At 38.8% G+C, this 12,889-nt stretch overlaps 1 protein-coding gene across 2 annotated transcripts in view; it reads right to left on the bottom strand.

The window, feature by feature from the left end:
- Positions 1–2,824, bottom strand: part of LOC139757329 (thymidine phosphorylase-like) — a 39,874-nt gene extending 37,050 nt beyond the window's left edge. Inside the window, exon 1 of one of the 2 annotated variants that reach the window (XM_071677755.1) lies at positions 2,704–2,824. The gene's annotated coding sequence lies outside the window, so the exon portion shown is untranslated. Of the gene's footprint in view, positions 1–2,651 lie in introns of both variants that reach the window. The other variant, XM_071677763.1, reaches the window with a different exon arrangement.
- Positions 2,825–12,889: the final 10,065 nt, after the last annotated feature.

The following is a 12,889-nucleotide window of genomic DNA, read 5'->3' as shown; positions in this document are numbered from 1 at the left end:
ATATATATATATATATATATATATATATATATATATATATATATATATTCCTATGAGTCCACGGGGAAAATGAAACACGAAAAGTTCCCAAGTGCACTTTCGTGTAATAATCACATCATCAGGGGAGACACAAGAGAGAAATATAACAGTCAGTTGATATACATCGATAAACGTAATTATCATGAAAAATTCCTTTCTATAATGGCCAAAACCTTTTTCATGAAATTTATGAATTCCTCATAAGAACAGCACACTCTTAATCCAAAAAAATTATGAAAAGGTTTCAGTCAAAAATTCAGTACTTGTGTTAATACTTGTACCGAATTTGTTATCGTACTTGGAAATCTCTGTTTAGGTAACGCTTAAAAGCTTATACTGGTGACGAGCAGTGACGATATTTACCGCTCACACTCACCCGATTTAATTTTCTTTTTTTTATTATTATTTTGCTTTGTCGCTGTCTCCCGCGTTTGCGAGGTAGCGCAAGGAAACAGACGAAAGAAATGGCCCAACCCACCTCCATACACATGTATATACATACACGTCCACACACGCAAATATACATACCTATACATCTCAATGTACACATATATATACACACACAGACACATACATATATACCCATGCACACAATTCACACTGTCTGCCTTTATTCATTTCCATCGCCACCTCGCCACACATGGAATACCATCCCCCTCCCCCTCATGTGTGCGAGGTAGCGCTAGGAAAAGACAACAAAGGCCACATTCGTTCACACGAAGTCTCTAGCTGTCATGCAATAACGCCCGAAACCACAGCTCCCTTCCACATACAGGCCCCACACAACTTTCCATGGTTTACCCCAGACGCTTCACATGCCCTGATTCAATCCACTGACAGCACGTCAACCCCGGTATACCACATCGATCCAATTCACTCTATTCCTTGCCCGCCTTTCACCCTCCTGCATGTTCAGGCCCCGATCACTCAAAATCTTTTTCACTCCATCTTTCCACCTCCAATTTGGTCTCCCACTTCTCCTCGTTCCCTCCACCTCTGACACATATATCCTCTTGGTCAATCTTTCCTCACTCATTCTCTCCATGTGCCCAAACCATTTCAAAACACCCTCTTCTGCTCTCTCAACCACGCTCTTTTTATTTCCACACATCTCTCTTACCCTTACATTACTTACTCGATCAAACCACCTCACACTACACATTGTCCTCAAACATCTCATTTCCAGAACATCCACCCTCCTGCGCACAACTCTATCCATAGCCCACGCCTCGCAACCGTACAACATTGTTGGAACCACTATTCCTTCAAACATATCCATTTTTGCTTTCCGAGATAATGTTCTCGACTTCCACACATTTTTCAAGGCTCCCAGGATTTTCGCCCCCTCCCCCACCCTATGATTCACTTCCGCTTCCATGGTTCCATCCGCTGCCAGATCCTCTCCCAGATATCTAAAACACTTTACTTCCTCCAGTTTTTCTCCATTCAAACTTACCTCCCAATTGACTTGACCCTCAACCCTACTGTACCTAATAACCTTGCTCTTATTCACATTTACTCTTAACTTTCTTCTTTCACACACTTTACCAAAATCAGCCACCAGCGCTGTACCATCAGCGAACAACAACTGACTCACTTCCCAAGCTCTCTCATCCACAACAGACTTCATACTTGCCCCTCTTTCCAAAACTCTTGCATTCACCTCCCTAACAACCCCATCCATAAACGAATTAAACAACCATGGAGACATTTTCTTTTGTCTCTAGTAAACACTATTAGAGAAATGCAGTGTTCTTTCATCATCTGGAAGTCTGGAATGCAGGTAGGCGCGGGTTAGGCCATATAACACACACACAAATGGAATTAACTCCATAAAATAAACGGAAACAAAAAATGGCAAAGCAGACACGCAACAAGTAAAAAAAAAAAAAAAAAGGGCACATTTCAGACAATTAGTGGGTTTCCTCTGATTATCATTTCTTTTTTCTGAATCTCTTATGTTTGAAATTACAATCGTACTCCATTCAAGGATAAAACAAGTAAGGCGGACAAGAATCTGGTCATTAGCATTCGCTTTAGTCCACGTTTTGCGTCTGGTTCACTACTTATGGGACTAAGCAAACAGGTATCTCGCATTTCAAGACTTCGCATGATGTCAGTGAGCATATGATGATTGTAAAAATCGTCCATTTCCTTGAAAACAGGTCAAATTTTGTTACATATGATTATCTTTTAACATTTTCGAATAAGACACATCTACACGGGTTAACATCAGGTGGTTTTACATTCACAGTAATGCAAGCACTGGTCTGAACATGTAAGGCTGTGATAATGTCTTTACATATGGTTTTCATGACCTAAGACTTTCGTCTGCCTTATATCACATATCACTGCAGTTTTTAATTCATACAGTTGTTATAACGAAGCAACGTCAGTAGCAAACGAGTACTGCCCTTGGGCCAATTTGTGTCCAGTATGTGCTGCACAAGGATATCCAAATTTTCAGTACAAAATGTTAGCGAAATAAAAGTCAAGCAAGTAAAAAGAAATATGTAAAATATCTTTTGAAGCACAATTTAGAAGTTGAAGAACTACCATAACATCACTGCCCTATACGTAGTTGCAGCTTGTGTAGTCAAGTGAAGGCTTACCTATAATGGACAACTTCCACCTGTGTGTATTCTGAACAAATCATATACGTACTGCGACGGCGAGAGTTCAGTTCTGCTGGTGTGGCGCGGGTGAGTGTTCGCCAGTGTCGTATCTCATACTGCTTGGTTTGTAATAATGCCACTGGTAGATACCCCGTTTTTTTCCGTCGCTGTACAAGATTAGGGGCTCACAGTTGCTCCAGCCGTGATATTTAGTAGATCGGAAAAGAGCGGAATATAATGATAATCAAATGATAATTGCTGACAAAGATTTGCTAACAAAGACTATAAGATGCTTGTTGGTAAATCCAGAGCTGATGTAAAAAATGCTATAATACGTCTAGATTTTCTTTACATATATATATATATATATATATATATATATATATATATATATATATATATATATATATATATATATATATATATATATATATATCGAAGATACGAAGCTAGGACGCCATTTGGTAAACATGCGATTGACATATTTCTCTCGTGTCTCCCCTGATGATGTGATTATTACACGAAAGTGCACTTGGGAACTTATAGTGTTTCACTTTCCCCGTGGACTCACAGGAATATCTTGATCACGCGCAAAATTGTGATTCTTTCCAATATATATATATATATATATATATATATATATATATATATATATATATATATATATATATATATATATATATATATATATATATATTTTTTTTTTTTTTTTTTTTTTTTTTTTTTTTTTTTTATACTTTGTCGCTGTCTCCCGCGTTTGCGAGGTAGCGCAAGGAAACAGACGAAAGAAATGGCCCAACCCCCCCCCCATACACATGTACATACACACGTCCACACACACAAATATACATACCTACACAGCTTTCCATGGTTTACCCCAGACGCTTCACATGCCTTGCTTCACTCCACTGACAGCACGTCAACCCCTGTATACCACATGACTCCAATTCACTCTATTCCTTGCCCTCCTTTCACCCTCCTGCATGTTCAGGCCCCGATCACACAAAATCTTTTTCACTCCATCTTTCCACCTCCAATTTGGTCTCCCTCTTCTCCTCGTTCCCTCCACCTCCGACACATATATCCTCTTGGTCAATCTCTCCTCACTCATTCTCTCCATGTGCCCAAACCATTTCAAAACACCCTCTTCTGCTCTCTCAACCACGCTCTTTTTATTTCCACACATCTCTCTTACCCTTGCGTTACTTACTCGATCAAACCACCTCACACCACACATTGTCCTCAAACATCTCATTTCCAGCACATCCATCCTCCTGCGCACATCTCTATCCATAGCCCACGCCTCGCAACCATACAGCATTGTTGGAACCACTATTCCCTCAAACATACCCATTTTTGCTTTCCGAGATAATGTTCTCGACTTCCACACATTTTTCAAGGCTCCCAAAATTTTCGCCCCCTCCCCCACCCTATGATCCACTTCCGCTTCCATGGTTCCATCCGCTGACAGATCCACTCCCAGATATCTAAAACACTTCACTTCCTCCAGTTTTTCTCCATTCAAACTCACCTCCCAATTGACTTGACCCTCACCCCTACTGTACCTAATAACCTTGCTCTTATTCACATTTACTCTCAACTTTCTTCTTCCACACACTTTACCAAACTCAGTCACCAGCTTCTGCAGTTTCTCACATGAATCAGCCACCAGCGCTGTATCATCAGCGAACAACAATTGACTCACTTCCCAAGCTCTCTCATCCCCAACAGACTTCATACTTGCCCCTCTTTCCAGGACTCTTGCATTTACCTCCTTTACAACCCCATCCATAAACAAATTAAACAACCATGGAGACATCACACACCCCTGCCGCAAACCTACATTCACTGAGAACCAATCACTTTCCTCTCTTCCTACACGTACACATGCCTTACATCCTCGATAAAAACTTTTCACTGCTTCTAACAACTTGCCTCCCACACCATATATTCTTAATACCTTCCACAGAGCATCTCTATCAACTCTATCATATGCCTTCTCCAGATCCATAAATGCTACATACAAATCCATTTGCTTTTCTAAGTATTTCTCACATACATTCTTCAAAGCAAACACCTGATCCACACATCCTCTACCACTTCTGAAACCGCACTGCTCTTCCCCAATCTGATGCTCTGTACATGCCTTCACCCTCTCAATCAATACCCTCCCATATAATTTACCAGGAATACTCAACAAACTTATACCTCTGTAATTTGAGCACTCACTCTTATCCCCTTTGCCTTTGTACAATGGCACTATGCACGCATTCCGCCAATCCTCAGGCACCTCACCATGAGTCATACATACATTAAATAACCTTACCAACCAGTCAACAATACAGTCACCCCCTTTCTTAATAAATTCCACTGCAATACCATCCAAACCTGCTGCCTTGCCGGCTTTCATCTTCCGCAAAGCTTTTACTACCTCTTCTCTGTTTACCAAATCATTTTCCCTAACCCTCTCACTTTGCACACCACCTCGACCAAAACACCCTATATCTGCCACTCTGTCATCAGACACATTCAACAAACCTTCAAAATACTCATTCCATCTCCTTCTCACATCACCGCTACTTGTTATCACCTCCCCATTTATTGACTGGTTGGTAAGGTTATTTAATGTATGTATGACTCATGGTGAGGTGCCTGAGGATTGGCGGAATGCGTGCATAGTGCCATTGTACAAAGCCAAAGGTAAATTATATGGGAGGGTATTGATTGAGAGGGTGAAGGCATGTACAGAGCATCAGATTGGGGAAGAGCAGTGTGGTTTCAGAAGTGGTAGAGGATGTGTGGATCAGGTGTTTGCTTTGAAGAATGTATGTGAGAAATACTTAGAAAAGCAAATGGATTTGTATGTAGCATTTATGGATCTGGAGAAGGCATATGATAGAGTTGATAGAGATGCTCTGTGGAAGGTATTAAGAATATATGGTGTGGGAGGAAAGTTGTTAGAAGCAGTGAAAAGTTTTTATCGAGGATGTAAGGCATGTGTACGTGTAGGAAGAGAGGAAAGTGATTGGTTCTCAGTGAATGTAGGTTTGCGGCAGGGGTGTGTGTGATGTCTCCATGGTTGTTTAATTTGTTTATGGATGGGGTTGTTAGGGAGGTGAATGCAAGAGTTTTGGAAAGAGGGGCAAGTATGAAGTCTGTTGGGGATGAGAGAGCTTGGGAAGTGAGTCAGTTGTTGTTCGCTGATGATACAGCGCTGGTGGCTGATTCATGTGAGAAACTGCAGAAGCTGGTGACTGAGTTTGGTAAAGTGTGTAAAAGAAGAAAGTTAAGAGTAAATGTGATTAAGAGCAAGGTAATTAGGTACAGTAGGGTTGAGGGCCAAGTCAATTGGGAGGTAAGTTTGAATGGAGAAAAACTGGAGGAAGTAAAGTGTTTTAGATACCTGGGAGTGAATCTGGCAGCGGATGGAACCATGGAAGCGGAAGTGGATCATAGGGTGGGGGAGGGGGCTAAAATTCTGGGAGCCTTGAAGAATGTGTGGAAGTCGAGACCATTATCTCGGAAAGCAAAAATGGGTATGTTTGAAGGAATAGTGGTTCCAACAATGTTGTATGGTTGCGAGGCGTGGGCTATGGATAGAGTTGTGCACAGGAGGATGGATGTGCTGAAAATGAGATGTTTGAGGACAATGTGTGGTGTCAGGTGGTTTGATCGAGTAAGTAACGTAAGGGTAAGAGAGATGTGTGGAAATAAAAAGAGCGTGGTTGAGAGAGCAGAAGAGGATGTTTTGAAATGGTTTGGGCACATGGAGAGAATGAGTGAGGAAAGATTGACCAAGAGGATATATGTGTCGGAGGTGGAGGGAACGAGGAGAAGTGGGAGACCAAATTGGAGGTGGAAAGATGGAGTGAAAAAGATTTTGTGTGATCGGGGTCTGAACATGAAGGAGGGTGAAAGGAGGGCAAGGAATAGAGTGAATTGGATCGATGTGGTATACCGGGGTTGACGTGCTGTCAGTGGATTGAATCAGGGCATGTGAAGCGTCTGGGGTAAACCATGGAAAGCTTTGTAGGTATGTATATTTGCGTGTGTGGACGTATGTATATACATGTGTATGGGGGTGGGTTGGGCCATTTCTTTCGTCTGCTTCCTTGCGCTACCTCGCAAACGCGGGAGACAGCTGAAAATATATATATATATATATATATATATATATATATATATATATATATATATATATATATATATATATTTTTTTTTTTTTTTTCCAAAAGAAGAAACAGAGAAAGGGGCCAGGTGAGGATATTCCCTCAAAGGCCCAGTCCTCATCCTCTGTTCTTAACGCTACCTCGCTAATGCGGGAAATGGCGATTAGTATAAATATATATATATATATATATATATATATATATATATATATATATATATATATATATATATATATATATATATATATCCCTGGGGATAGGGGAGAAAGAATACTTCCCACGTATTCCCTGCGTGTCGTAGAAGGCGACTAAAAGGGGAGGGAGCGGGGGGCTGGAGATCCTCCCCTCTCACTTTTTTTTTTTTTTTTTTTAATTTTCCAAAAGAGGGAACAGAGAAGGGGCCCGGGTGAGGATATTCCCTCAACGGCCCAGTCCTCTGTTCTCAACGCTACCTCGCTAATGCGGGAAATGGCGAATAGTATGAAAGATATATATATATATATTGTTGGGAATCATGGCGAGGACGCTAATCATTTTATACTATCCTAGCAGGGTCTTCAATTTATTTGTTAAGCACACTGGATAACGCTATCTTAACGTTATGGGATAAAGCAAACACCTGGGTTAAATCTACACATGATACAGGAAATAAAGAATGCAAACACTTCCGTTAACACGTAACATTCAATATTTCACATTCTACGTTCCAGGTAAGATTTCAAACCAGATCTCTTTCCTTTATGATAAGTCGACTCTAGAAACACGATACAAGAGACACATTCGCTGGGCAATTCTATGACACGTAATGATACATTGTTACATTCAGACCCGACATGACAGTCTAATATTTTACACTCTAGGGCAGCGGTGGCTACTGGGTTCAAGACAAGGAAAGCTTACAATACCTTGATAGGCTCGTGACGCTGAGGGAATCAGAGGTTAGGATGTCGTCAGGGGAATTCATCCAGAAGGGGGCAGCCCCGGGTACGATATGGGAAGAATGACACTCTTGATTGGTCAAAAGACTGGTTGTCACGCCCTCATCCCGTCGTGATTGGCTGGAAGCCGAAGGTCTGGCCCTCATACTGACTAAAGGCCCAGCCCTGCATCTCTTAAGTGTTACGTTTAGCCTCCACCCCTTAAACATTAAGGGTGTATTATCAGCCCATAGGCCCATTAAAACAGATAACTCTGTAATAACAGCTGTTAACAGAGAGATTTGGGCTATACACAGATTCCCTTACCATTTGGCTAACATCTGACAGCTGACGGCCGTAATGATGATATACCTAATTTTCCCTTCTTCTCAAGTTGGTCAAATACCGAACATAGATAAAAATCTATAAAAATATATTCATAATAGCAAAATAAACATGGCTCTCTTGTAACATAAATGATACAATATATCTTGATACATAGACCTCTATATTACTTTACTTAACATCACTTTGGCAAATTATTGGCCTCAATTATATAACATAAGGTTTTGATATGACCGAGATGTGTACAGATTACATTATACATTTACCAACAGCTTTGTATCATATCCCTCCTTTAATGGCCATTCAAGAGAGAGGCTTGACCTTGACCATCTTCCAGTTTCTAAACAATTTCTCAAAGAAAACTAAGACATGATGGGTAACCTAAAGCTGTGGTTTCATTGCATTATTACATGACAGATAGAGACTGAGTGTGAACAACTGTGGCCTTTGTTGTCTTTTCCTAGCACTACCTCGCGCACATGAAGGGGAGGGGGTTGTTATTTCATGTGTGGCGGGGTGGCGATGGGAATGAATTAAGGCAGAAAGTATGAACTATAAAACTGACATGAGTCAGCCACTAGTTGACTCATGACTACCTGGTATACGAGCCAAAACCCCAGCTATAACATTATCCTTTCCTCTTATATGCTTAATACTCAAATTATAATCTTGTAACAAGAGACTCCACCTTGTTAAACGTTGATTTACATTTTTCATCTTGTGCAAAAATACATGGGGATTGTGATCAGTAAACACTTGGATCGGCCTACCTACTCCTCTCAAATATACATCAATATGATTCAAACTTAAAATCAAAGCTAATGTTTCCTTTTCACTCGCACTGTAGTTTTTCTGATAGGACATTAACTTCTTTGAAAAATAACAAATTGGAAAATCAATATCATCTTTCTCCTGCATTAAGACTCCTCTAACCCCAAAATCACTTGCATCTATATAGAATTTAAAAGGTCTATCAATATTTGGAGTAGAATTTATGGGTGTACATACAAGTATCTTTTTCTATTTCTTAAAGGCCTCATCACATTGACTTTCTTTGACAAAAAGTTGGTTAATGGTAAAGCAATGATTGAAAAATTCTTACAAAACCTACGATAATATCCAGCCATAACCAAAAATCTCAATAATTCTTCCTTATTTGTAGGTACTGGAAATTTTACAATACTTTCTATCTTAGCAGTGATTCGTTTTACAGATCCCTAACCAACAACATAATCTAGATATTCTACAGTTGTTCTAACATATCCATTCTTTACAAGGTTTACCGTCAAATTTGCTTTGTCCAACCTATTAAACACTTCCCTCACTAAATACAAATGTTCTTCCCAAGTTTTTTGATACAATACTATATCATCTACATATACAGAACAATCTTTAACATCACACAATACTTGATTTACTTATCTTTGGAAAGTCCTACTTATGTTTTTCATACCAAAGGGCATCACTTTATACTGATACAAACCATCCATAGTTATAAATGAAGAAATTTCCTTTGCTCTTTCAGTCAAAGGTATTTCCCAATTCCCTTTCAATAAGTCTTAGTTACAAATTTAGCATCTCCTATCTGATCAATACAAACATCTGCTCTTGGAATAGGATACAAGTCTGCTTTAGTTATTTTATCTACCTTTCTGAAATCAGTACAAAATCTGGAGGTAATACCATCAGGTTTAGTTATTAACACCCAAGGTGAACTCCAAGGACTATTACTTTTTTCAATGAGATCACTGTCAAGCATATACTGTACTTCTTTTCTCATTATCTCTCTCATTTTAAGATTCACTCTATAAGGGTGCTGCTTGATAGTTGTTGTATCGTCAGTTTTGATGTCATGCAGTAATACATCAGTTCTAGGAACATCAGAAAACAAACACCCAAGTTCATTCATTATTTGTATGATCTCTTCTCTTCTCTCAGTTTCTATATGATCAAGCTTCTTTTTCAAATTATCTAACACATTTGAATTTTTTAAAAATTTGTCTTCACACATCTCCAACTTTACATTCTCACTTCCATCCATGTCCTCTGCATCATCTGTATTATCTCATCATCCTTTGCAGAATTTCTATCATGATAAGGTTTTATCATGTTTATCTGACACAATGGGCTTGGTTTGTATCTTTTTTAGAGTATTCACAATTTAGTTCAAATCCTCCACTCTTTTCTCAATAACCCAGAGACCATAAAACCTTGCCCTCAGAGGATTTCCTGTCTGAGGCAATAATACCAACACTGGATCACCTGGTTGAAACTCTGCTTCTAGATTTTTGTCATACTATACTTCATATCATCTTTACACCCTTTCAAATTTTCTGCAGCAATCTCTCTAGCTCTACACAATCTGCTTTTACAATTTGATACATACTACAATAATCAAGGAGAATCACTCTTCCCTAACAATTTCTCTTTCAGCATACTCAATGGACCTCTTATTTCATGCCCATAAACTAACTCAAATGGACTAAAACCTGTAGACTCGTGTAGTGACTCTCTGATGGAAAACAATGCTAAAGGCAGACTCTCATCCCAGTCTACTGACAATTCCTCACAATATATTCTCAAAGTATTTTTCAAAGTCTGATGGAATCTCTCCACAGCACCTTGGCTCTGTGGGTGATAAGCACTTGACAATTTATATGTTATATGTAACCCCTTTAATATTTTCTTAAACATTCCTGAAGTAAAAAAAAAATTACTTCCTTGGTCTGTATAATTTCAGGAATACCCACCCAGGAGAAATATTTCACTCTCTCTTACAATATTTTTAAGAAGTGATGCTACGTAATGGTACTGGGTACACTGACCAGGTCACAACACATGCTGGATAAACAATTTTGCTACACTGTACATTACTATCAATCTCATTCTCTAGTTTTATCTGTCATGTGGTTTACTTTTACAATAGTATCTATAGTATCCATTTGATCTACATCAAATGGATCACTGCTCATAATAGGCTCTAGGACTAATCTGTCAGTCAAATCATTCCCAAATAGCATGTGTACTCCAAGCATAGGAAATTCCTCACATATCCCAACCTTTACACGGCCACTCACAAATTCACTGTCAACATTTATATAATGCAATGTGATAGGCTTGCCTAACCATAACCCTTTTACATTTATTTTTTCCCCAGTGTAAGACTCCTTTGTCCACTCAAATACATCTTTCAGAATTAAACTCTGACTAGCCCAAGTATCCTTTAATATCAAAATTTTCTTCGCAGGACTACCTTTAATTCCAACCTTTCCTTCAGTAATATATGGCTCATAAATTGCACATTTTGATTTATTCACATTATACTCATTACTTCTTACCTCACTAATATCATGTTTCTGTTCCCAAGCAACATTTAATCCTATAGTCTTTGGTGATTTTTGACAATGATATTTACCATGACCACATTCTCTACATCCCAAACATTTCATTAGTGGTCTCTCCTGTCTTCTAACATAACGGTTATGCCTAAATTGAGGTCTTGAATTCCTGTATTGTGTATGTCTTTGGAATCTATTCCCTGCATTGTATTGCGGCTTATAGTTATGAGCATCTTCCACATAATAATGCTGACTAGGCTGCTGAACATTTGAATAGTGTGGATATTTGTGGTTTTTCATAATTCTATTACTCTATCTTGAATAATGTATTTATAAGGTTTCTCATGATTCTGTCTATTACTCTGTCTCATCATACTTTGTCTCCATGTTATTTCTTTCATACAATATTTGTTAGCTAATAATTGGTCAGCCATCCTGGCTGCTTCCGTCACATTTTTCACTCCACTCTTGCATATTTCATAATATATTCTAGCTTGTAAGCCACTTCTGAGCTGTTCTAATAGGATTTGTTGCCTCTGCTCCTCCATTGTTTCTACTTTTTCTTATTTGCATTACATATCAAATGTCGTTCCACATTCTCCAGCCATCTCCAGGTGAGTTTGTCCGCTAATTTTCTTGACGTCCCTAAACCTTCTCTTGTATGCTTCTGCGTCCAATTCCAGTTTCTAATACTGCTTCCTTAACAACCTTATAATCTACTGATTCCATTAAACTAAGATATGCATATGCCTCTCTAGCCTTACCCTTAATTTTACTCTGCACCAACATAGCCCAGTCAATTTCATCCCATTCTTTAATAGTTGCAAGTTTTTCAAACTGAATAAAGAAGTCTTCAGCTTCTTTTACTACAAAGAAGTCAGTTGACTACTCTATCATCTTTTATCCCCAATTCTCCTTAAACCTGTTCTTTTCTCTATTTCTGTCTAAACCTTACTTCTTTATCAGCTTCTATTTGTATTTTCTTAAGTTCAAATTCTAATCTTAATTTCTCCATTGCAACTTTTTCACTACTATCAACATCTTGAGGTTCCTTCAATACTGATAAGGACACCAACTGATCATTTAATTCTCTCTTCATGTCACTTTTGACAAGTGTCAGCAGAGAAATTCCATAATTAACTGCCACCTGGTTCAATTCATCTTTATTACACTGGTACAGAAAATGTGTATCCTGGGTTTCAATAAACTTTTTAACGTTATCTGCCATGTTTAAACACACTGTATTTACAATTATGAACGCTTAATTGTTTAGAGAAATCTCCATATGTTTCAAGAGAGCACAGTAGAGTACTAACCCACAACACTTCGGCCCGCTTGAATTACATGCAGTGGGTTCCACAATTTCAGCTCCCTGGACTGTTTTCACATATTCATATCCTGGACAGCAGGCTTCCACCTAATCAGCTCCCTGACAGAAGGTTTCACAGTTCACAATCCCAGACAGC

This window comes from Panulirus ornatus, chromosome 2, assembly GCF_036320965.1.
Source record: "Panulirus ornatus isolate Po-2019 chromosome 2, ASM3632096v1, whole genome shotgun sequence".
Taxonomy (NCBI): Eukaryota; Metazoa; Arthropoda; class Malacostraca; order Decapoda; family Palinuridae; genus Panulirus; species Panulirus ornatus.
This window is presented reverse-complemented; position numbering and strand designations above follow the sequence as displayed.